This window comes from Jaculus jaculus, chromosome 14, assembly GCF_020740685.1.
Source record: "Jaculus jaculus isolate mJacJac1 chromosome 14, mJacJac1.mat.Y.cur, whole genome shotgun sequence".
Classification (NCBI taxonomy): domain Eukaryota; kingdom Metazoa; phylum Chordata; class Mammalia; order Rodentia; family Dipodidae; genus Jaculus; species Jaculus jaculus.
In genome coordinates this window covers 44,750,606-44,774,295 of record NC_059115.1, presented here as the reverse complement: position 1 = coordinate 44,774,295, position 23,690 = coordinate 44,750,606, and the positions used below count along the sequence as shown (strand labels likewise).

Below are 23,690 nucleotides of genomic sequence, written 5' to 3'. Positions count from 1 at the left end.
GCATTCAGATAGGGGGGAAAAGTAGACCTGTCCTTTTTCAAAGGCAAAAAATGATTGAGTTGTTTTTAATCCATAAAAATATACAAAAGAAAAAAAAATGATTTGAGAGATGGAGAGATGTCTCTGAGGTAAAGGCACTTGCTTACAAAGCCTACTGATTTGGGTTCAATTCTCCAGTACCCATATAAAGTCACATAAACAAAGTGGCACATGTGTCTGGAGTTTGTTTGCAGTGGCAAGAAGCCCTGGTGCACCCATATCCATAGCCACTCATATTCTCTCTCCCCGCCTCTGATAAATACATTTTAAAAAATGACTTAAATGCTAATGTGCATTGATAATGTTTCAGAATTCAAAGTTGCTAATATTTAAAACAAATTGTAATTTTTAAACACAATAGTCAAAAACTCACAAGTACACAAAGTACTCTCACTGAATGCACTTACACAGCCAAGATAAAGGTGACCCAAGAAAGTGGGCAGATTTGCTTCACAATAGCATTAAGACATCCATTCTCTCTTATTTGATTGTAGAGTCAATGTGGGTCCTCTCCAAATTCCAGCAGTTCCTTCTGATAAAATAAATGAGATGTGTCTAAACTAGTCAAAAAAGGACAAAATTGACCTTAAAAAACAAATTGAGAATATTTACCATAACGGATTTCAATCTATAACAATGGAGGTAGTATGAAATTGCTTAGATCAATAAAAGAGAGAAAATAATTGTTTAGGGACAAGGGAGTTGGCACAGCAGGTATGAGTGCCTGTTTTGCAGCAGAAGGGCCTGAGAAGCCTGATTTACCCAAGTCCAACATCTCTAGCACCCATGTAACCCGCTGCACATGTCCATACACATGTTCAACCCCAGACCTTTGTAAAGCCAGAGACCACAGTGGACAGTCAGTAAGCACCTCCAGGTCCAGTGTTAGACTTAGTCTCAACAGAGAAATGAACAAAAAGTGAAGGACACACAACATCACATTTTCTTCTTGCCTCCAGATGCACTCACTGCATGTGCACATCTGCATGCACACATGAATACAGCACACACACACCATACCTCATATATGCACAAAAAGAACGTGATAAATATATAAGTGAATGAATAGTTCAAAAATAAATTCCCTGTAAGGGACTAGTGAAGGTTCAGTCATTTGGTCTGTCTTTTAGGAAGTAGAATTTTATGGTACCATTGCCGTTTGGGTCCGGATTACTGTTTTCCACCCTTTGATTCCCTCCCCGCCCTCCCATCCATCTTATTGTCTAGTTCATGAGGTACTTGCTGGGTATGTAAGGCATCTTGGGCAAATTCAGGTTAGGTGTTGCAGATGAGTGATACTATGTGTCGATTTTTTTTTCTGTGATTGGGTAAATTCGCTGAGAATGATCTGTTCCAGGTTCAACCATTTTTCCTCAAATTTCTTTATGTCGTTTTTTCTTACTGCTGTATAGAATTCCATTGTGTAGATATACCACATCTTTGTTATCCATTCTTCTAATGATGGACATCTGGGTTGATTCCAGCTTTTAGCTATTACGAATTGAGCTGCTACAAACATGGTTGAGCAAATCTCTCTGGCTTTTGGTTTGAAGGTTTTAGGGTACATGCCCAGTAATGGTATAACTGGGTCTGTTGGTATTTCTATAGTCAGCTTTTTCAGGAGTCTCCATATCGCTTTCCAAAGTGGTTGTACCATCCTGCATTCCCACCAACAGTGAATGAGTGTCCCTGCTTCTCCACATCCTCACCAGCATTTATTTTCATTTGACCTTTTGATGTTGGCTATCCTTATTGGGGTAAGGTGGAATCTCATAGTTGTTTTAATTTGCATTTCTCTGATGATTAGGGATGATGAACATTTTCTTAGGTGTGTGTTTGCCATTTGTATCTCTTCCTCTGTGAATTGCCTGGTTAACTCTGTGCCCCATTTTGTGAGTGGGGTATTTGTCTTCTTATTGTTTAGACTTTTGAGTTCTTTGTAAATTCTAGAGATAAGGCCTCTATCAGTTGGATAACCTGCAAATATTTTCTCCCACTCTGTGGGTATTCTATTGGCTTTGTTTATTATATGCTTATCTGTAAAGAAACTCTTCAGCTTCATATGATCCCAATGGTTGAGTGACTGTTTAAGAACTTGAGCCACTGGGGTTTTATTCAGGAAGTCTTTTTCCATTCCTATATCATGGAAAGTACTTCCTAAATTTTCCTTCACTCCCTCTCCCCCTCTCCCCTCTATCTCTCTCCTCTCTAACTCTTGTATATTAGTTATCTTTTTCCTCAATTTCTTAGTGGACACTGACCTGTAACCCCCACTTCCAGCTTGGGCCTACCATCCACAAAGAGATTTTGATCAGAGAAACCTACAAGGTTTCCCAAAACAATGACAGACTTCTGTCAAAGTAATTGATGACCCACCAAAGGCCAGTGGTAAGACCCTATTGCTGAAGACTCCATACGCAGCTGACACGCAAAATGGAATGACATGGCTGGAAGCCAGGAGAGAGTCAGTCCCCAGACAGTCAGCGTGTCTAGTGCCAGAAGGCGCTACATAGGCGACTGGGGGAAGTGACCAAGATCTGTCCAAGCAACACATAGTTTAACCTAAATAGCAACAATTAACCGGATGTGATACCCACACAAGTGCAATAGTGGTACACAGCCATGGTGAGGAATCAATTGCTCTTGATTTGGCTAACTGATCCACTCAGTGGTACTAGACCCTTAGCTGGAGCTGGGAAACAAGTCAGAACCATACCCAAACACAAGCCCACTCTACAATATCAAGCTACCATCAATCACGGGGTATAAGAGGGCCTACACCTATCAAACTGTCTATCAAAAAAGTAAGTGTTATCTCAATTTTCTGGGTGCTAACTTACTCTCCATTGGAGAATCTGCTTCTCTTTTCCAGATAGATGCAGATCCTAAGAAGAGAGCTGCCCCAACATACCTCAGAAGGGGCCCAACTGAAACTAAGGACAACTGGTGAAATAAGCAAGGGTGATGTTTTCCTGTGAACTGGATACCAGCACAAAGGGGAAGGAGATCAATGCAGAGAAAAATCAACTCCTACCAAATCAGAGAGCCAGAGCCTCAGAGGCCCCCAACACCTCAGCACTGAAGCAGACCAAAAATGAACCCAACATGGCTCAGGGAAATCTTGCGGAAGAGGGGGCGGAAAGAATGTCAGAGTTACATGTTGGGTCATGATTTTCAGAGACATTTATCATACTAATAACTGGGGGCTAACTCCACAATGCACGACCCATTTTCAATAACAAGGAGGGTCTAATGGGAGGGGGTAGATCACAGATGAGCCTAAATCATGGTACCAAACTGCCTGTATTTACTGAAAAGAAAACTAATAAATTAAATTAAAAAAAATAAATAAATAAAAAATAAAAATAAACTCCCATGTGTTAGTTTTTTTTTATATGTAGAAAAACCAAGGTAATATATGATGTGCTAAGTCTTATTAATATTGTTGCTGAAAAAATGAACATCTTTATTTTAAAAAACGATCCTTAATGTGCACGGAACTCTACACACACACACACACACACACACACACACACACACACACACCAATTGACATGGACCATAGGTTTAAGCATAGAGAATCCAATCAAAAACTTTGTAAAATGACAACCTCTTAGAGAAAATTTTTATAGCCATAACATGTAAAGCAAAACATTAATCTCAGAACTTAAAAAAATGATAAATTAGATTTTTCAGAAGTTAGTTTCTGCTCATAAAAATATCATGGACAAAATTAACAGACAAGCCAAAGCACTGGAAAATATAAGCACTAAACTTGTAATGTTGACTATATAAGTAAATGATGAAAAGATAAAAACCAAATGGGCAATAGACTTGAGCAAACACTTCCCCAAGAAGATATATAAATGATGGATTAGCATATGAAAAGATTCTTAAAAGCATTAGTCATGCAAATTAAACACAGCAGGATGCTCTTTCTCATTTAGAATGGCTAATATTTTTTAAGACTGATAAATGTTGGCAAGGCATGTAGTCAGGAATCTCCAGTATTGCTGGTAGGCATGTAAAATGATACTACCTTGGCCAACACCTATCAAAGGTGTGTGTTCACATGTGTGGGTATGCACTTGGACATATCCATGCAAGAAGCAGAGAGAGAAAGAGAGGCATATGACACACAAATCCTGTACTTAGGCACTTAGTGAAGAGAAATAAAAATGTCAACCAAATGTCTGGTGCACAGACATTTACACAATCTGTATTTACAAATCTTTCCTTTGTACTTGTGGGATCCTAAAACATAGAGATGACTGAAGACAGAGAGAAGCTGTTGCAATGAAAGCAATCTAATTGGAAAGTAGCAGAGCTGGTCAGAGGTGGATGGAAGGCATAGATCACAGCCTTTACAGGGGCATCTGGGGCAAATCAAGTGAGAGCAGCAAAACCAATCAAGAATGGCTAATCTTAATAAATTTCATGAGCTTTGGGCATGGGAGTTGTCCCTGTGGGGAATTCATGCCAGTCAATGCTAGCTTAATGTATTAGAGTTAGGCAAAGCAGATGGATGCAGAGATGTGCTCTGGATCACAGGTTAGTGTCCACAACTCTAATAGCCCATCCTTTGTTCTCTATTTTACATAAGCCAAATAAGACAACTACAGAAACAAGCAAATATAGTGGAAACAATACAAACCCAAGTGTGAGAAACAAGCAAATGGCCATCAATAGATAAGGAAAAAACAATTTATGATATATCATCCACAAGGGGGGAGGAAACCAACACAGAGAAAAATCAACTCCTACCAAATCAGGGAGCCAGAGCCTCAGAGGCCCCCAACACCTCATCACTGAAGCAGACCAAAAATGAACCCAACATAGCTCAGGGATATTTTGTGGAAGAGGGGACAGAAAGAATGTCAGAGCCACATGTTGGGTCAGGATATGCAGAGACATTTATCGTACCAGTAACTGTGGGCTAACTCCACAAGGCATGACCATATACCTCAACAAGGAGGGGCCAGAGGGAAGGGGGTAGGTAAGGATGAGCCTAATAATGGTACCAAACTGCCTGTATTTGCTGAATAGAAAACTAATTAAAAAATAAATATATTTAAAAAAAGAGAGTACAGTAGTTCTTTGCTGAGACAGAGGAGCAAGGAAGAAGAGGATGAGGGAGAGGAAAAGGGAAGGAGGGAGAAAGAGAGAAGGAAGAAGGGAGAGGGAGAAGAAGAAAAGGAGACAAAAGAGGAGAGAAGGCAGGAGAAGTAAGGAAGAGATCAGGAGAGGCGAGAAGAAATGAGACCAGCTGATACATGCAATAATAGATAGACCAAACAGACACATTTATCATACTGAATCTTTCAAATGAATATAGTACTTCTCTCCATGTACCTAGATATTTTGTTTTTTGCATTAGCAGAGTCTGTAATTTTCAGTGTAAGGGCATTATACATGCTTGTTAGACTTATTAAATAAAAACAGTAAAGCATATAAGGTATGAAAATATACAGAACTCTACTAGAGTAGGAATTCTTTTAGTGGCTTCCTTGGGGATGGGGATCAGAATAGAACTGAGTAGAAATGATGGTGAGGGAAATTTTCAGGTGGCAAGAAGTCTACAAATATTTGTTAGTATCCATTTGTGACTATCTGATGTAATCAATTTTCAAAATAAAACACATAAGGATTATACCATTTGCTGTATACTAATTATGCATATATGCATACATAAATTTGATGTGTGTATTAAGTAATAAAATGATAGAGAAGATTATTTACTTGAAGCACAGGATAGCATTGACTACATTTGTAGCTTACTTTTCATCATTAGCCTTCTGTTTGGTCACAGTAAGAAAAAAAAAATTAATTGTAATTTTTCTAAGCAGAGACAGTGCAGACACTTCAAATAGGTTTCTGGTCCTGAATCCTGGTTTAGTATTTATCCTATAAATCTCTACAATATTGTACCACAGAATGTGTCCCTTTTAAACTTCAGCTTTCTCCTCTGATGATAGGGTCATATTATGTACTACTTACTATGGTCTTTACAAGGGCATCCTGGGAAAATCAACTCAGAGAAGAGAAATAAACCAAGAGTGACCAATATGAATAAATCCCAGGGGTTCTGGGTATAGAGGGTGTCCTTAGTTTGCTGCTATCTGGCCGTAGGGGAAATCCAGCCCATTAAATGCTGACTTGATATATGAGAGTTAGGCAAATGGGAGGGCTGGGAGTGTGGGCTGTGGATCACAGGTTGGTGTCCACAATCCTAGGTCTTCCTTGGCTTTATAATTAATATATGCAAAAGACGACAACAACAGAATTCAAGCAAACACAGTAGGAGCAACAGTGACCAATGATGGTTTGAATCAGATGTCTCCCATAAATTCACGTGTTCTGAAGGCTTGGTTCATGAAGTTGATGGCAATTTGGGAGGTAAAGTCCTGTTGGACGAAGTGTGTCACTGTGAGTGGACCTTGAGGTGTATTAGCCCTTAGCTTGTCAGTGTTAGCTGGGCCCACTCTCTTGCTGATGTTTTTCACCTACTGTGGCAGAAGCACTTTCCACCAGCCTGTCTGCTCATGCCATGATTTCCCCTGCCATCACCAACCTCCTTGTTACATAGGATCTTTATGATATGCCTATCACATAGACATTTTACTCCCATTTGAGATAGTAGACTGGTCCACAGATGTACCGTTGTTGGCAAGGCAGATAAATGATAGAACCAGAATTTCAATCATATAATTAAAAAAAATCAGTTTTGGGGCTGGAGAGATAGCTTAGCTTAGCCATTAAGGTGCTTGCCTGCAAAGTCAAAGGACTCAAATGCACAAGGTGGCATAAGTGTCAGTTTGTTTGTAGTAGTGTGTTCATTCTCTTTTTCTCTCTCTCATATAAATAAATAAAATATTTTTAAAAAGCAGTTCTCCCCTATGCCACCCACATTTATCTATAGAGCCTCAAAAATGTTGGCTAATCCTTTCAACACTGTTTGCAGTGGATGGAGCATCTTGTTTTTACACAGCATCCAAAATACAGGAAGAAGAGAGAGGGCCTCCTTTACCCCTTTCCAATCTAACCAGGTGGGATTGCTCTCTGCCTTTCCTTTTTAATGCACCAAGTTGGAAACAGCACACCTAGGTTTCATAAAAATGTTGCAGATAAGAGTTTTCCAAATATGGAGAGTTCATTAGATTTCAGAACTCCAATGGGTCACTACCCATAAATCACATCTTGACTCTGTGAGTATTAAGCTAGAATTTTTGGGAGAAACAGATACTAAAATGTAAATTCTGTTCTTCTTTCATGTCTGACTTAAACCGAAGTTGGATATACAATACTCATTAATTTTACTGTGGAAGAATAAGCAAGTATAAATCCAAAGTGGAGATTTTTTGTACTAAAACTGTGGGAATCAAGTCTTTCAGACCTCAGAATTAATCACTTACTGACATTTATGGGTTTAAATTGCATTAAAGTTCTCTAATTAAAATCATGTCTTAGACAAGGAAGAAATGGTAATTAATATAACTCCATATATAATATAATGAACTAAACCAAATTTTGTATTTTAATTGTTCCAAAATTTCTTGTGGAGTAATACTGTTGTTGTTTTTTTCTTAATTTATTTTTTAAAAATTTTTTTTGTTCATTTTTTATTTATTTATTTGAGAGCTACAGACATAGAGAGAAAGACAGATAGAGGGAGAGAGAGAAAGAATGGGTGCACCAGGGCTTCCAGCCACTGCAAACGAACTCCAGACGCGTGCGCCCCCTTGTGCATCTGGCTAACGTGGGTCCTGGGGAACTGAGCCTCGAACCGGGGTCCTTAGGCTTTACAGGCAAGCTCTTAACCGCTAAGCCATCTCTCCAGCCCTCTTAATTTATTTTGGAAAAGCCAAATACCAGAACACAAAATGCTTGAACCTTACATATTAAGAATGTGTACATCTTAAGGCAAATTGTAAAATTAATACTAAGATACTTAATTTTATAAGATTTTTATCATATTAAAATAGAAATACCTGTCTTTAGAAGCATATTAATTTTACAATTTCATACCAAGCTAAAATATACTTAAATGTCAAGTAAATATAGATAAAAGTGATCCCCTCATGCCCATTTAAGATAGTATTCTTAGCTGTCAAAATGAGCTACAGCAGAAGAAATGAGAATTGTATTCCATTTTATTTCACCTTTCCACAAAGCACAGTATGAAATTCTTTTCTTATAACTTTCTTGTTAAATTACAATAAATCATGTGGAATACCAAGCCACTGGAATAATGGAAAAATGGCTATCTTGGCATCAGACTTCCATTTCCTCAAAGATTTCGGAAGTTGTAACAAGCTGCTATATGTCTTGAAACTACAAAAGGAAGCAAAATATTCTTTTCTTGGCTGAAACAGGACAAGACAGAGAACAAAGTAGGGTGCAGAGCCTCAGGCAATGTGTTTTCTACAGAGAAGCCAGATCTGAGAAAACCACATATCAAAATGTTTGTTTTTCTACAGTGATAAGGGAGGTTTCTAACCAAACATGCAAATAATATTTAATAAGAAAAATACAAAAAAAATCAATAAACTAATACTTCAAGGAGAAGTATAATATATAATCTATATATTATATAGCAGTATATAATATATGTAATAATATATATACAGACATTCACATACATAAACATATACAATTATTTCTTTAATCCATATTGACCCCCAGAAACTCCTTCCTTTGCCTAACAGAAATAATGTCCTTTATCTTTTCTTTGCATCAACAATGAGGGCGATGCTGTACATGTGGAAGGACTATGCTATACAGATTTCTGTACAGTAATAGCCCAGAGCAGCACTCACCATTTATAAACCTCCTACAGGACAGTACATTTAAAAAAAAAAAGATTTATATTTATATATTTATTTATGAGAGGGAGAGAGAGAAAGAGAGAATGGGAACATCAGGGCCTCTAACCACTTCAAACAAACTCCATAAGGATGTGGCACCATGTGCACCTGGCTTACGTGGGACCTGGAGAATCAAACCTAGGTCCTCAGGCTTCACAGGCATGCTCCTTAACTGCCAAGCCATCTCTCCAGCCCGGATCCTTCATAGTGCCCAAATAAAGGCAAAGGCAATCTAAAATTCCAATATGCCTATAGCACTGGGAGGGAGAGCCAGGTTTATCTGGGAACCCACAAGCAGTAGAGACAAGAAAGACCAGGACACAAAAATAGGTGGAAGGAGACAAGAAGTACTAGAAGTTGTTCTCTGACTTCCACAGCCACAAGGCACACATGTGACCATATACAACCTTACATACACACACAAATGTATACATAAACAAATACTTAAATACTTAAGATCTTAATATTTATTCTTATTTCATGAGGTTGTTGTAGGATTCAATGAATACATATAAGAAGGTGCACTGTAAATACTACAGTATTACAAACACATTAAATAGTATTACCCTATAAATGAAAGAAGGCACAATTCCAGCAAGACATTCCAATGTATAGTATCTAAGTCACATCAAGATGACAGAAAAGGAAGGTGGGATGGTGGGAGAGAAAACAAATGTTACAGATTTCATTCCCCCAGTAGTTTTTTCATGCAATTAAGGATCCCCTTTGGAATTGACTGGTCTGACATCATATCTGCCTTGTTATGACTTTGATGATCACTCTCAGCTAGTTACTCTCTGTGGCGGTTTGAGTCAGGTGTCCCTCATAAACTTAGGTGTTCTGAATGTTAGGGTCACAGCTGATGGAGATTTGGGAATTAACACCTCCTGGAGGGAGTGTATTATTGGGGGAGCACTTATGAGTGTTATAGCCAGTGTCCCCTTGTCAGTGTTTGGCATGTTCTCCTTTTGCTATTTGTCAAACTTATGTTGGTCTTACCTAGGTAATATATGAAAACAGAAGAAAAGTAGAGATACAAATGTATGTACACTGATTGCTGTTAAATTACATATTCTCACCCTGTCAAGTGGCATCATTCTGAAGTTATCACTGAAGAGTGAGTACATAATGGGAAGTGAAGAAGCTTTATTCAGTTTGACTTAGATAGTGACATGTGTAACTAAAAGTAACTTTCTGAGATGGGGAGATTGCTCAATGGTTAAAGGTGCTCACAGGCAAGACCTGGTGGTCCAGGTTCAGTTCTCCAGTATACACTTAAAGCCAGATGCACAAAGTTTTTCATGCATCTGAAGTTTGTATGTAGAGCCAAGAGGCCCTGAAATGCCCATTTTCTCTCCCTCTCCCAAGCTATTCCCTCTCACTCAAATAAATAAATAGAAATTTAAAAAGAAACAATAAAAGTAGTTTTCTAATACAGGAAGAGACTATATGTGGAAAAAACAAGCATATACAACTGTCATGTATATACAAAATGAACACAGAGTATTTAAGCAGACAATGGATATGGATCAGAATGTAAGCTTTAGGTACAGATTAGCATTGGAGGAGCACAGGTAACTGAGAACTTGCCCCAGGAGAAGGTAAGCCAATGAGGAAAAGCGATGTGCTACAGTAAAGCTTCTCATTGTTAGGACAAGCATCCAACAGACATGGATTATAGAAGGAAGGAACTTATTTCATGATTACAAAATCTAGGTGAAACCCCATCAATAGCTGAATAAGATGCTTATTTCCACAAATCCAAGCAGAAGCAAGTGAAGCAAGCAAACTCCAACTCAAGAAAGCACAAAATGCTCTGAACACACCTAGTAGGGTTGGGCTGAAGATCCTCCCCCTAACCAGTAACACCTTACTTCTCCAGCAGGGCTCTTCCCACTGCAGAATAAGTAACAAGCCCAATTTTGTAGGGCGACACTTTCAAACTACCTTAGGATGTCTGTGCAGTGCCCACAGACATAGCTTCTGGTGCTTTCACAGATTTGGAAGATATGCAGGGGCATTTTATTTGACTCATTAATTGGACTGCATGAGAGTCTTTTAAGTGTTTAGGTCAGGGAGGCTAGCTTTCTTGCAATGCAATTTCCTTTTTGTTTTCAAATTAGATGGTCATTTGAGGGGAAACAATTCAATTTCTGTGTGTACAAATAATTGACTGTATAAGGATCCAATCTCAAAATCAATCAAAGGAATACTGAATTGCTAATGTTCAGGTATCACTGAGAATTGACCACTGTTTCAGAACCCCATGCCACTGGCAGTAACCTTTAATGGGAATCTAACCAGCATTTTGTCTCAGTGGCATTGGATGGCACCCACTTGCAGCTATCACATTCATAATGGCACTATAAATACATACAAATATAATACTTAGCTATCATTTCAAATGCCAAATGTGAGGAAAATGACTCAAATTTCAGCTAATTGCTGTCTTGCTCCCAGAAACCCAAGCTTAATTATAAGAACTATATACAAAACACAGACTATGTCGTACATTCTCCAACCATTTACAGATGAAAACATCAGATAAAATGACCAGTTCCCCATGTTACATTTCTACTTTTATAATGCATAGTGTACTGTTGACTCTTTTGAAATCAAATAAGCTTGGTGCAGCTTTTACTTATTTCCTCTTTTTCTCTATATGCGTATATTTATGATGAGTTAAACAGAGGAAGTTGAAGACAACTGACTCTAAGAGCAATGGGAGGAATACTACTGTTGTTGCAATGTAGCCTTGTAGCCTTGAATGCCATGTGGCAGCTTTTTTTTTTTTTTTTCTTCTTCTTCTTCTTCTTCTTCTTTTCCTTCACATTTCCGGCAAGCAGCAGGAAGCTATTACAGTTTTTCAGTGAGAAAGTGGTGTGAAAGACAGCCTTGTTCTAAGATAATTCATACAGGACCACCTAGGGTGATATGAAGAGAAGTAAAACCAGGGTTAACAGCATCTGTGGTCACTGTAATCTGATAATAAAGGTTAACAAACTGGGTCTGAGGAGCAGTGCAAAACTTCATCATGATAAGTAACTCAGCAGAGGAGGTAAGAAAGGAATCAGTGGTAAGTCCAAAGATTTTGATTTCCCTGATGGAGAGGAGGGATATATTGTCCTGAAAGAGAAATAAACAAGTGTGAGAGGAAAAGACCTATTTGGAAAGAAGAATAAGTTCAGGCACAGACATTGAGAAGTTTAGCTCACTGGAAATACATTCAGATGGTAGACAGTGGCTGGGACAGCAGTGAAACTCGGTGCAGGAAGACAGGAATATAGATCAGATGACAGAAGGACCAGAGCTGTGCAGAATGAAGTCTTCAGTGGGAAAGATAGAAAAGGCCACTGAAGCTGAGGCTACGACTGAGAAAACCTAATCAAGTGCATGGGGTGGCAGGGGGTGCGGGAGAGAAGCAGAGTAAAAACCACCAGATGGAGCAGCAGTTGGAGGCACAGAAAAGAATGCCAAAGTCCAGGGGGATGAAAGTCAAAGCGGGGAAGGTAGGGGTGGAGAGCATCATTGAGTGCCATGAGAGTTTAGAAAGAACAAGGGCCAGGAACAAACACAGGGCTTGACATTAAGAAGCTAATTTTTCCCTTCAGGGATGACACCTCTCCAGCTAGGAGAAAGAGAAAGCAATCAACATAGGCGGGGAGAGGAAGGAAAGGGCAAACACAGGCCACTTGTCCTGCTCAGTGGAGGGGGTCAGGGCAGCAGGCAGAGCCTACAGGTCACTGGTTACTGATTTTAGAGAAAGAGTGGAGTAAGTGCCAATTCACAGGGATAGAAAGCTCAATTTATACTTAAGAATTGACAAAAACATTTCTCCTTGACAATATTTTTCAAAAAGTAAAACAAGATACACTGTATATATAATAATTCTTAAAGAAACTAAAGAAAATGAGACAACCATTTTCCCCTAATCCCATAGACATTAAGATATTGCTTATTTTTTTTCAAACCTTTATTAAAACTGGATTTGTTTATACATATGGGTATGTGCTCATGTGCAGGGAAGTGGGGGTGCACATGTATAATAACACATGTGCATGTGTGTGGAGACCAAAAGACAATGTTAGAAACCCTTCCTCAGAAATGCTATCACCTTTATTAAAAATTTTATTTTATTTTATTTTTTTATTTATGAGAGAGAGAGAATGGGCACTCCAGGGCCTCTAGCTACTGCAAATGAACTACAGACACATGTACCACCTTGTGCATCTGGCTTATGTGGGTCCTGGTGAATCAAACCTGGGTCCTATGGCTTTGCATGGAAGTGCCTTAACTGTTAAGCCATTTCTCTAGGCCTGTCTACCTTTTTGTTAACATGGATTCCTTACTGGCCTGCAGCTTGCCTATTGAACTAGGTTGTCTGGCCAGTCAGCCCCAGGGATTTACCTGTCTCTGCCTCCTAAGTATTTGGATTTTAAGCACACTATACTACACCCAACAGTTTTACAGGGGTTCTGAGGACCAAACATTGGTCCTCATGCTTGCAAGGCAAGTAATTTACTGATTGAGCATCTCCCAGCCCCCAAAACTGGATAACACATGCATTGGCTGAACATGAATTCTCCCTACGAAATCCCTATGTCAACAATTGCTACCTTTCATTAATTTCATAAAGCCAATATTCATTGAGTACTTAGTATGTCCCAGGCATAAATTTAGCCTTAAATGAAACTTAGCTTCGTAAAATGTAAATGAGTATGCAAATTGACTCAATACTCTAATTTATATATCATTGGATGTGAAGGCTAAGTTTTGTTTTGTGTTTGGAAGATGTCACACAAATTCTGCCAAGCAAATGAACTGAGAGTTTTATAGCTAGGCAAATTTGTTTTCACTTTAGAACAATTTATGACAAGGAGCCTATAATGCGTTGTGGCTAATTAATGACTTTTTGTGGTATGACATACATAATACATGAGATTCTTGATAGTTTCATCTCAGATACTGCTGAATCATCTCTCTGGAATTTCAAGTATGCAAGTTTGTGAAGGAATAGGACAATGTTTTCACTAATTCAGAGAACATCTAATTCTTATTTACATAGAATAAGTATAACGAGATATCAAGTGCTCTAGTGTCAGAAAGTGTGATTTGTTTTTAATTTCATAAGTGCCATAGAATGTTGATTCTATACATGCAGAAAATAAAGTTCCTTAAGTTTTCATTTTCCAAGACTTCATAGATATGGAAGCATAGCTGTGTATACTGAGATATGTTTAGCGGCTGGCACTATTTTACGAATGGTATCATTTAATTAGAAAGACCTTGTGGACCTGCATAATGTTGTGTCCAGAAACCCTACATTGTTATAGGAACACCCAGTACCAGGGGTGAGTGCGACACCTCCTAGTGAGCTATTAGTCAAGGAGGACCTTGAGGCCTTCCAAACAACCTAGATGTTTGTCAAGGCTCTTGGCGGCCCACAAGAACTAGATGGTAAGACCCTATTACTAAAGATACCACATGTTTCTGTTGCTGACCACTGAGAAATAAAGCTCAAACTAAGCCACAAGCCCCCTCCCTTCATAGTGCTGAAAAGTGCTATGTATCCTGCTGGGGGAAAATATAGTTATCAACTGTATTAACCAGGAACAGACAAGGTATGCAACTGATCAGCTAGGAAGATGTGCCCACTAGTGCAATGGTAACATGTCTGTTATAGGGGTAACCAAGTGCTCTCTGATTGGATTTGAGGTCAGCTACACAGAAGGGAATTAATTCTTGGTATGTAAAACCTAGTCAAAAGTCCATGGCTGGGGAGGTCATAAGCCCTAGGGAAGAAAGAAACTAATACTGTTATCTGGCAAGATGGATATATTATGGCCACCAAAGAGCCCTTAAAATATTTCTTGTTATGACCATATATTAATGCCACTCTCTTTTGTTTAGAGAAACTTCTCTCTTTTCAAATAACATTGACAACTGAGAAAACTCAAAACTAATCAGAGTGATGAGAACAAGTGACTGTTGAACTTTAAGTATTAAATGAGACATCTTTATCACATCTTTCAAGGCTCAGGAACCATTGAAGAAGAGGTGATAGAAAGAATGTAAGAGCCAAATGATAAGGAAGAGTGTTTTGGAACGCCTTCTTCCAGATACAAGGTAGAATGACATTCATGTCCTTGCTGTGGCTATTGCTTCTGCAGGAGATATGCCTATCACCGTGTTGTCAAGAATGGTGGAAGAGGCCAAGCAATGACACCAAAATAGAAGAGAGAATAGGTAGAAAGAAGTAGTGGCTCAGTAGGCATGGGAAGGAGGCAAGAGAAAGTAATAGGAAGTCATTATAATACAGGCATACCTATCTATCTATAATGAAAACTGTAAGTATTTTTGTTAAGAAATCATTATTAGCTTGTTTGTATAATTATAACATCTGCTAAGAGCAAGCCCATTTTGATAGTGAGAGATATCTTATTAAATTGGAAATTCCAATAAAAAAGAAATACCAAATATATATTCTGTCATAATGACCTGGATAAATTCCTGTACCTTTGTGGGAAATATGCACAAGTTGCTCTGGTATTTTATTTATTGCTTCCTGTCTTCCTAATTACCCTGGCAGGAGATGGAGTCATTTAAGACAAACCATACATGTCCCTGATGCAGAAGTCTACAGCTGCAACTTACTGAAAGCAGAACAGAGCTCTAGTAACTTCTCTAGAAGTTCACAGGTTGACATCAGGAAATCTGTCAATGTGTACTGAGCATATAAAAATCTCTAGTTCAGTTTGATACTAGTTTTGGTCTTGAACCAGAAAACCATATTTATAAATATTTCAGGAAGATGTTATCATTATTCTTCAAATAACAAATTGATTGGATATATAAATCTCTTCACATAATTTAACACACATAAAAAAAAATCTCTGCACTCTAAGCAAAAACCTTTTCTAAGCAACAGTCACTGTAGAACTCCATTTATCAAGCATGTTATTTTTTCTTCTTTAATGAATAAGGAGTCACTCAGATTTTGTTCTTTCTAGCTACTGAGTTGTAGCTTTGTGAAATAGAATTTACAATTACTAAAAAGAAAACAGTTCCAAATCCCACAACTCCTTTCACTTAATTATTCATGATATTGATCAGTGAATTTATTTTTAAAAACAGATGAAGTTAGAGCAGTGCTCACATAGAGAGAAACATTGTCTGGCATGGATCTCCATAGTTGGGGGAGTTTCTTTCTCTAAAATTTGTACTTGTCACAAGCAACTTTTAAAGACAATCAAACAACATTACAGTGTGTTGGAAACAAATGTGCAATTCTAAAGCCGGGAGTGTGGCGCACACCTTTAGTCCCAGCACTCGGAAGGCAGAGGTAGGAAGATAGCTGTGAGTTCAAGGTCATCCTGAGACTACAGAGTTAATTCCAGGTCAGCCTGGACCAGAGGGAGACCCTACCTCAAAAAAAAGAAAAAAAAAAAAAGTGCAATTCTAAAAGCCATCTTTGCAGGTGACTTTTTTTTTATCCTAATTCACTCATCAATAACAATCACTGCTTATTGTTCTTAATCAAAAAGTTAGATGAATTCTGCAATACTAAAAATAAATATGGTAATTGTGAGGAAAATTAGATGGATAATAATTTAAGGAGTTTTAGGAATTAGTTCCAGTATGCAAGCTATTTACTTTCAGTAAATCATAATATTATGGATTTAGGAGTGTACATTCTCTAGCATCCTTAAAACAATAGGTATTTTAGGGGCTGGAGAGAAGGCTTAGCAGTTAAGGCATTTGCCTGCAAAGCCAAAAGATTCAGTTTCAATTGCTCAAGACCCATGGAAGCCAGATCCACAAGTTATTTGCAATGGCTAGAAGCCCTGGTGTGCCCATTTTTTCTCCAACTTTCTCTCTATCTGCTTCTCTGTTCTCAAATAATATGGGTATTTTTAGACAAGAAAGTTTAGAACATATGTACTAAGAGTGGGGACTTAGAGCAGCAGAGGCCAGCAGTTCCTTCATCCAGCTTGGTCCCCAGCAAGAAGGAAGGCCTGTCACCCTTAATCTGGATTCTGGATGATGCTGTGACATTAGCCAACAGAATGAGGGAGTAATAAGGGGCTGTAAGCCCCAGCTTAGTTCTCTAATGTCTTACAGTTTTCCTTTCCATTGGATTAGAACTCAAGAGAAAGAGAAGCACACATAGATTGATAGATAATAACAAGTGAGAGACAACAATGAATCCATGTCCCAGCCATTCTGGATCCTAGCTAAGGTACCAAACTTGTTTATCCCTCTGGAGGCTTGTGATAAGTCAGACCCAGTGTAGTGGGAGCCACACCTGCCACTGACTCTGTTTCCTGCAAGATTTCTGGTGATTTCAGATGAGCTGATATTAAAGATCTTCATTCATATTCCCATTCACTAAGAATTTTAAACAAGATAGTGAATGTTTTAAAATATATTTTGTCCTGTGTGAGAAGAAAAAACTCAGTAGCAGAGGCCAGTAAGCTAGAAAAGAGATATAAAAGGAAGAGAAAGGAAGGGAGGGGGGGTACTTAAGAGGATGGTATTGTGTGTGTGTGTGTGTGTGTGTGTGTGTGTGTGTGTGTGTGTGTGTATACATATATGTAGAAGAATAGATTAATGGGGGTGAAAAGGCCCAAAGTGAGGTCAAGGGAAGAGATTGTGTAAAGGAAAGGTAGAGGGAGGGCTAACCAAAATCTAAGAGGATATAAATAAATCATATGAATCCTACTTTTTTGGACAATGGAACATTCAGGAGCCAAAGATTATTGCTAGAAAATTTTCAGTGCCAGGGATGGGATACCTTCCAGCGAGTTGTTGGCCAGGGAGGTCCCTGATGTCCCCAAAACATTATAGGCCGTTGCTGAGGAAACTTGGTTTTCCACCAGGAATAGATGGCAAGACCCTATTGCTGAAGACTCCACATACTTGGGCTGCAAGGCTACTGAGAAATCCTGTTGGAACTGAGCTGAAAACCTCCTCCATGTAGACCAGCTGAGAGATAGCTGGAAGGAGCCATTCTACATGCAGTTCAATAGGAGAAAGAAATATCACCAGTGAAGATACTCAACAGTGGACACTGCAAGCCTTATATTTGGCCAGCCAGGCCAAATGAGCCAACAGGTGCAATAGTGGCACGTCTAGCATAGTGGAAACCATCTGCCCTCTAATTGGACTGGAGGCCCGCTCCATGGGAGGGAATACATCCCTGATACTGAAAACTTAAAACAGTATAAGCCCTGGGACTATAACGCCTGCTGCTGTCTGGCTAAATGTATATACTATGCTTATCAAACTGCCCAGTAACCACTTCTCTTCATGTTCATACCCTTATATTAATGCTACTCTCACTTTTGGTGGAAAATCTTCTCTTTTCAGATGGCAGTGACCTTGGGACAACTCACAAGGTTTCATGGTGCTGGAAAGAAGTAACCACAGTGCTCAATACTGAAATATCTCTATCATACCTTTCACAGCTCAGGATCTAATGCAAAAGAGGTGGTGAAATGAATGTAAGAGCCATAGGAAGTGTAGGACTCCTTACAATGTGCTCCCTCTAGACACAAACTGGCCTGGATATCCATGACCTCCCAGTGCATGACAATACCTATACAACACCATCATAAGAGGAGGAAAAGATCAGGACACCAAAATAAAAGAGAGACTGAGAAGGGGAAGGGATATAATGGATAATGAAGTTCCAAAGGAGATAGTGTGTGTGTGTGTGGGGGGGTATTACCTTGGGATATTTTTTATAATCATGGAAATTGTTAATAAAAATTTGGAAAAAAAAATATTTTGGGGAAGACTTCCGGGCAAGATGGTGGCTTAGGAGCTATCCCAAACAAGCCTAGGGTGGGATTTAAGCAAAACCCCAGCAAAATACACAGTTTTTCTTAAAAGTGAAGGAGTATAGCCTATTCTTAGACACAGCATAGAAGCCAGAGAGACCAAGACCCACCAGAAAGGAGGAAAACAGCTAGAGTCCCACTGTGGCAATCATGGCTGCACGACTGCCATTCCACCAGGCATGCCAGGTGGCAGCAGCAGCAGAGACTAAGCAATAGATGTTGCAACTCCATCAGCCTTCTTCCAAAGTTAAGAAATCTGAAGGAAAGACATCTGAGCTCAACTAACGAGCTACTGAAAGTGTGATCATCTCTAGAACTCTGAACTCTCCCATATCCCACCACCAGAAACGTGAACTTCCAGCATTTAGTCCCCAGTGGCAGCACAGCCAGCAGAGCGGATCACAGGTACAGCTTCACAGGACAGCACGGAGGGAATCAGGCAGACACTCAGTATTGGTGAGATTGGAAGCCACCACAAAAGGTAACAAGGCGGACTGAAAAAATAAAGAAAAGTACACAGTCCTGCAAGAGCTAATCTCTCTTTCTTTGTCAGGGAAGGTTATAGGGTATATATTCTTGGTTGGCATTACCATTTTCATATAATCTGTATTTGGGGGGTGAATTTGGTTGCCTTTGGTATATATTCAATTCAGAACAGAATTCTCTACCTCCCAGCTGACAAGATTAAGGGTGTAGAACAACATACACCCTTAGGGATTTTGGCTTTCTATGACTATCTGTCTGTTTTTATCCCCATAATTGCATACTTTGTGCTGGTTTTCATTGATTGTGTATGTTACTCAGTTGAAGTTTAGAATTTTCCAGTAAATTATTCCACCCAGCCCACTAGAATACTTGCAAAGCAAGCAAACGCAATACCTAGGATTACTTCTGTGGCTTAACTGGGGGACAAGAGCTACACCTAACAACTTGAACTCATATCCTGAGGGTATATAGAGGTGGATTGCCACATCTGAGAACACTGCCGATAAGTTAAAAAAAAACCAAGCATCAAATGAATTCAGGATGCAAACATCACTACAATATAATACAAAAAAACTCAAAGAACCAAGACAATACAGTCCCACTAAAAATTATAAATCCAACAGAAATGATCACCAATGAGACTGTTTTATATGAAATGCCTGACAAAGAATTCAAGAAAATTATGGTATCTATGCTCAAAGAAATCAAAGAAGAAATGAAGGCAATCAAAGAAGAAAACAAAGGGATTAAGGAAGAAAACAAATTTCTGAAAGAGAACACAGGAAACCAGCTTAATGAAATAAAGAGGTCTATATAAGACATGAGTAAGGAAATAGAAATACTGAAGAAAAACAGGCTGAAATCCTGGCTCTGAAGAATACAGTCAATTAAATGAAAAACTCTGTGGAAAGTCTCCCCAGTAGAATGGATGAAGGAATGAACAGGAACAGAATATCTAAACTAGAAGGCTAAGTAGCAGATCTAATACAGTCCAACAAAGAGAAACACAAGCTAATAGCAAGGAATGAATGAGAATTTCAAGATAACTGGGACACTATGAAAAGATCAAACACAAGAATTCAGGGCATAACAGAGGCTTTGTAGGCGTTTTCAACAATATCATAGAAGAAAAATTTCCTCAAATTGGGAAAGAAATGCCAATACAGATACAAGAAGCTTTTAGAATACCAAACAGACAAAATCTGGAAAGAACCTCTCCTCGCCATGTTATAATTAAACTAGTCAACACACAAACCAAAAGAAAGATATTGAAAACAGCTAGAGAGAAGAAAGCCACCTACAAAGGCAAACCCATTGGAATAACTGCAGATTACTCAACGCAAACTTTAAAAACAGAAGGACTTGGAATGATGTATTCCAAGTTCTGAAAGATAACAACTGTCAACTAAGAACACTTTATCCTGCAAAGCTACCTATACAAATTGATGGAGAAATAAGGACATTCCACAACGCAAACAGGCTAAAGGAATTTATGACAACTAAACCAGAAAATATTTGAAGGAATTGTTTTTTTGTTTTGTTTTGTTTTTTTTTTTTTTTTAAGTAAAGAAAGCTCATTTAATACTTGAAGGAATTCTAAATGCCAAAGCGAAAGCAAAACACACATAGGAGGAAATAAGAAAAAATAAATAAATAAACCACACAGAAATAACAGTTAAACGAGTAAAAGGAAAACAGGAAACACTACAAAATAAGAAGAATGGTGAGAATAAATGCATACCTTTCAATAATAACTCTTAATGTCAGTTGCCTCAATGCACCATCCAAAAGACACAGGCTTGCAGACTGGATTAAAAGGCAGGATACTGACATTTGTTGCCTCTAGGAAACTCATCTTTGAACAAAAGATAGACACCACCTTAGGGTGAAAGGATCAAAAACTATATTTCAAGCAAATAGGCCTAGGAAAGAAGCAGGGGTTGCTGTCCTAATATCTGACAGGATAGCCTTCAATCCAATATTAGTGAGGAAAGATAAAGAAGGTCATTTTATACAGATTAAAGGAACACTCCAGCAAGAGGACATTATAATCCTAAGCATATATGCACCTAACATAGGGGCTCCCAGTTTCATCAACAAACACTATTAGACTTAAGGTCACAGATAGTGGTAGACTTCAATACCCCACTCTCATCAATTGACAGGTAATCCCAGCAAAAAGCAGAGATACATCTGATTTAATGATGTCATGGAACAAATGGACCTAACAGGTTATCTACAGAACATTCCATCCAAATGCTGTGGAATATGCCTTTTTTTCTCAGCAGTACATGGAACATTCTCTAAAATAGACCATATATTAGGACACAAAGCAAATCTTCACAAATACAGGAAAATTGAAATAAACCCTTGTACTCTATCTGACTACAGTGGTATTAAACTGCAAATCAGCAACAAGAAGAGCTACACAGCATACAAAAATTCATGAAGGCTAAACAGTACACTATTGAATGATCAATGGATCATTGAAGAAATAAAAAAGGAAATCAATCAATTCATAGACTCAAACAATAATGATAATAAACATACCAAAACCTTTGGGACACAATGAGTGCAGTTCGAAGAGGGAAATTTATAGCTCTAAGTGCCTATATTAAGAAATTAGACAGTTCACAAATAAAAAAATTTAGTGGTACACCTTAAGGCCTTGGGGAAAAAAAAAAAAACAACAACATGGCAAGCCTAAATTCAGTAAACTAGAAGAAATCATAAATATTAGGGCAGAAATTAATGAAATAGACACCTCACCCCCCAAAAAAGAAAACAGGATCAATGAAACAAAGAGTTAGTTCTTTGAAAGGATAAACAAGTTGATAAACCCTTAGCAAATTTGGCCAGAAGAGAGAAGAGACAAAAATTAATAAAATTAGAAATGAAAAAGTCACCATTACAACAGATACCAAAGAAATTCAAACAATTATAAGGACATACTTTAAGACTATACATGACTCTAAGTTTGAAAATCTGAAGAAAATGAATGATTTCCTTGATTCATATGACCTACCAAAATTAAATAAAGATGAGATAAACCATTTAAATAGACCTATAACAAATACAGAGAGCCATGCGGTTATAAAAAAAAAAAAAAAGTCTCCCAACTAAAAACAGCTCAGGCCCAGATGGACTCACTGGCAAATTTTACCAGACTTTCATGGAAGAACTAACACCAATGCTTCTCAAGCTTTTCCATAAAATAGAAAAGGAAGGAATTCTACCATCAGGTAAATACAGAACAAAAAAAGAAAATTACAGACAAATCACTCTCATGAACATAGATGCAAAAATTTTAAACAAAATATTGGCAAGCAGCATACAAGAATATATCAAAAATATTATTCACCCTGACCAAGTTGGCTTTATCCCAGAGATTCAGAGATGGTTCAACATATGCAAATCAATAAAGGTAATACATCATATAAATGGTCTGAAGGACAAAAATCACATGATCATATCAATAGATGCAGAAAAGGAATTCGACAAAATCCAACATCCTCTTATGGCAAAAGTATTACAGAAACTGGGAATAGAAGGAACATATCTCAACATAATAAAAGCTATTTATGTCAAAATACAGCCAACATAATGCTAAATGATGAAAAACTCGAAGCTTTTCCACTAAATTCAGGAACAAAACAAGGGTGTACACTGTCCCTACTTTTATTTAATATAGAACTGGAAGTCGTAGCTATAGCAATAAGGCAAGAGACATTCATAAAAGGAATATAAATTAGAAAGGAAAAGATCAAATTATTACTATTTACAGATTATATTATTCTATATAAAAAAGACCCTAAAAACTCTACCAGCAAACTGTTAGAGCTGATAAAGACTTTTAGCAACATAGAAGGATACAAAACAAATACACAGAAATCAGTAGCTTTCCTATGTACTAACAACAAACTTGCAGAGAATGAAATCAGGGAATCTCTCTCATTCACAATTGCCTCAAAAAAAAAAAAAAGTAAATAAATAAATAAACAAAGTACCTTGGAATAAACTTAACTAAGGAAGTGAAGGAGCTCTACAATGAGAACTTTTGAAAACACTCAAGTGAGAAACTATAGAAGACACCAGAAAATGGAAAGATATCCCGTATTCTTGGATTGGAAGAAACAATATTGTGAAAATGTCAATCTTACCAAAAGAAATCTACACATATAATGCAATCCCCATTAAAATTCCAATGGCATTCTTCACAGGAATAGAGAATGAAAAACACCTAAATTTCATTTGGAAACACAAAAAACCTCAAATAGCCAAAATGATTTTATGCAACAAAAATAAGTCTAGTGGTATCACCATACCTGATTTGAAGCTATATTACAAAGCTATATTAACAAAAACAGCATGGTATTGGCACAAAGACAGACTTGTAGATCAATGGAACAGAATACAAGATCCAGATGTTAATCCAGGCAGCTATAGCCACCTGATTTTG

At 38.0% G+C, this 23,690-nt stretch overlaps 1 protein-coding gene across 3 annotated transcripts in view; it reads right to left on the bottom strand.

The window, feature by feature from the left end:
* The window catches only part of Cntn3 (contactin 3), a 443,276-nt gene that overhangs the window by 395,678 nt on the left and 23,908 nt on the right, over positions 1-23,690 (bottom strand). For 2 of the 3 annotated variants that reach the window (XM_045133940.1, XM_045133938.1), the window contains exon 2: positions 447-571. The exons of the other annotated variant lie outside the window; for it this stretch is intronic. The gene's annotated coding sequence lies outside the window, so the exon portion shown is untranslated. The remainder of the gene's footprint in view (positions 1-446; positions 572-23,690) is intronic. 3 annotated transcript variants of the gene reach the window in all.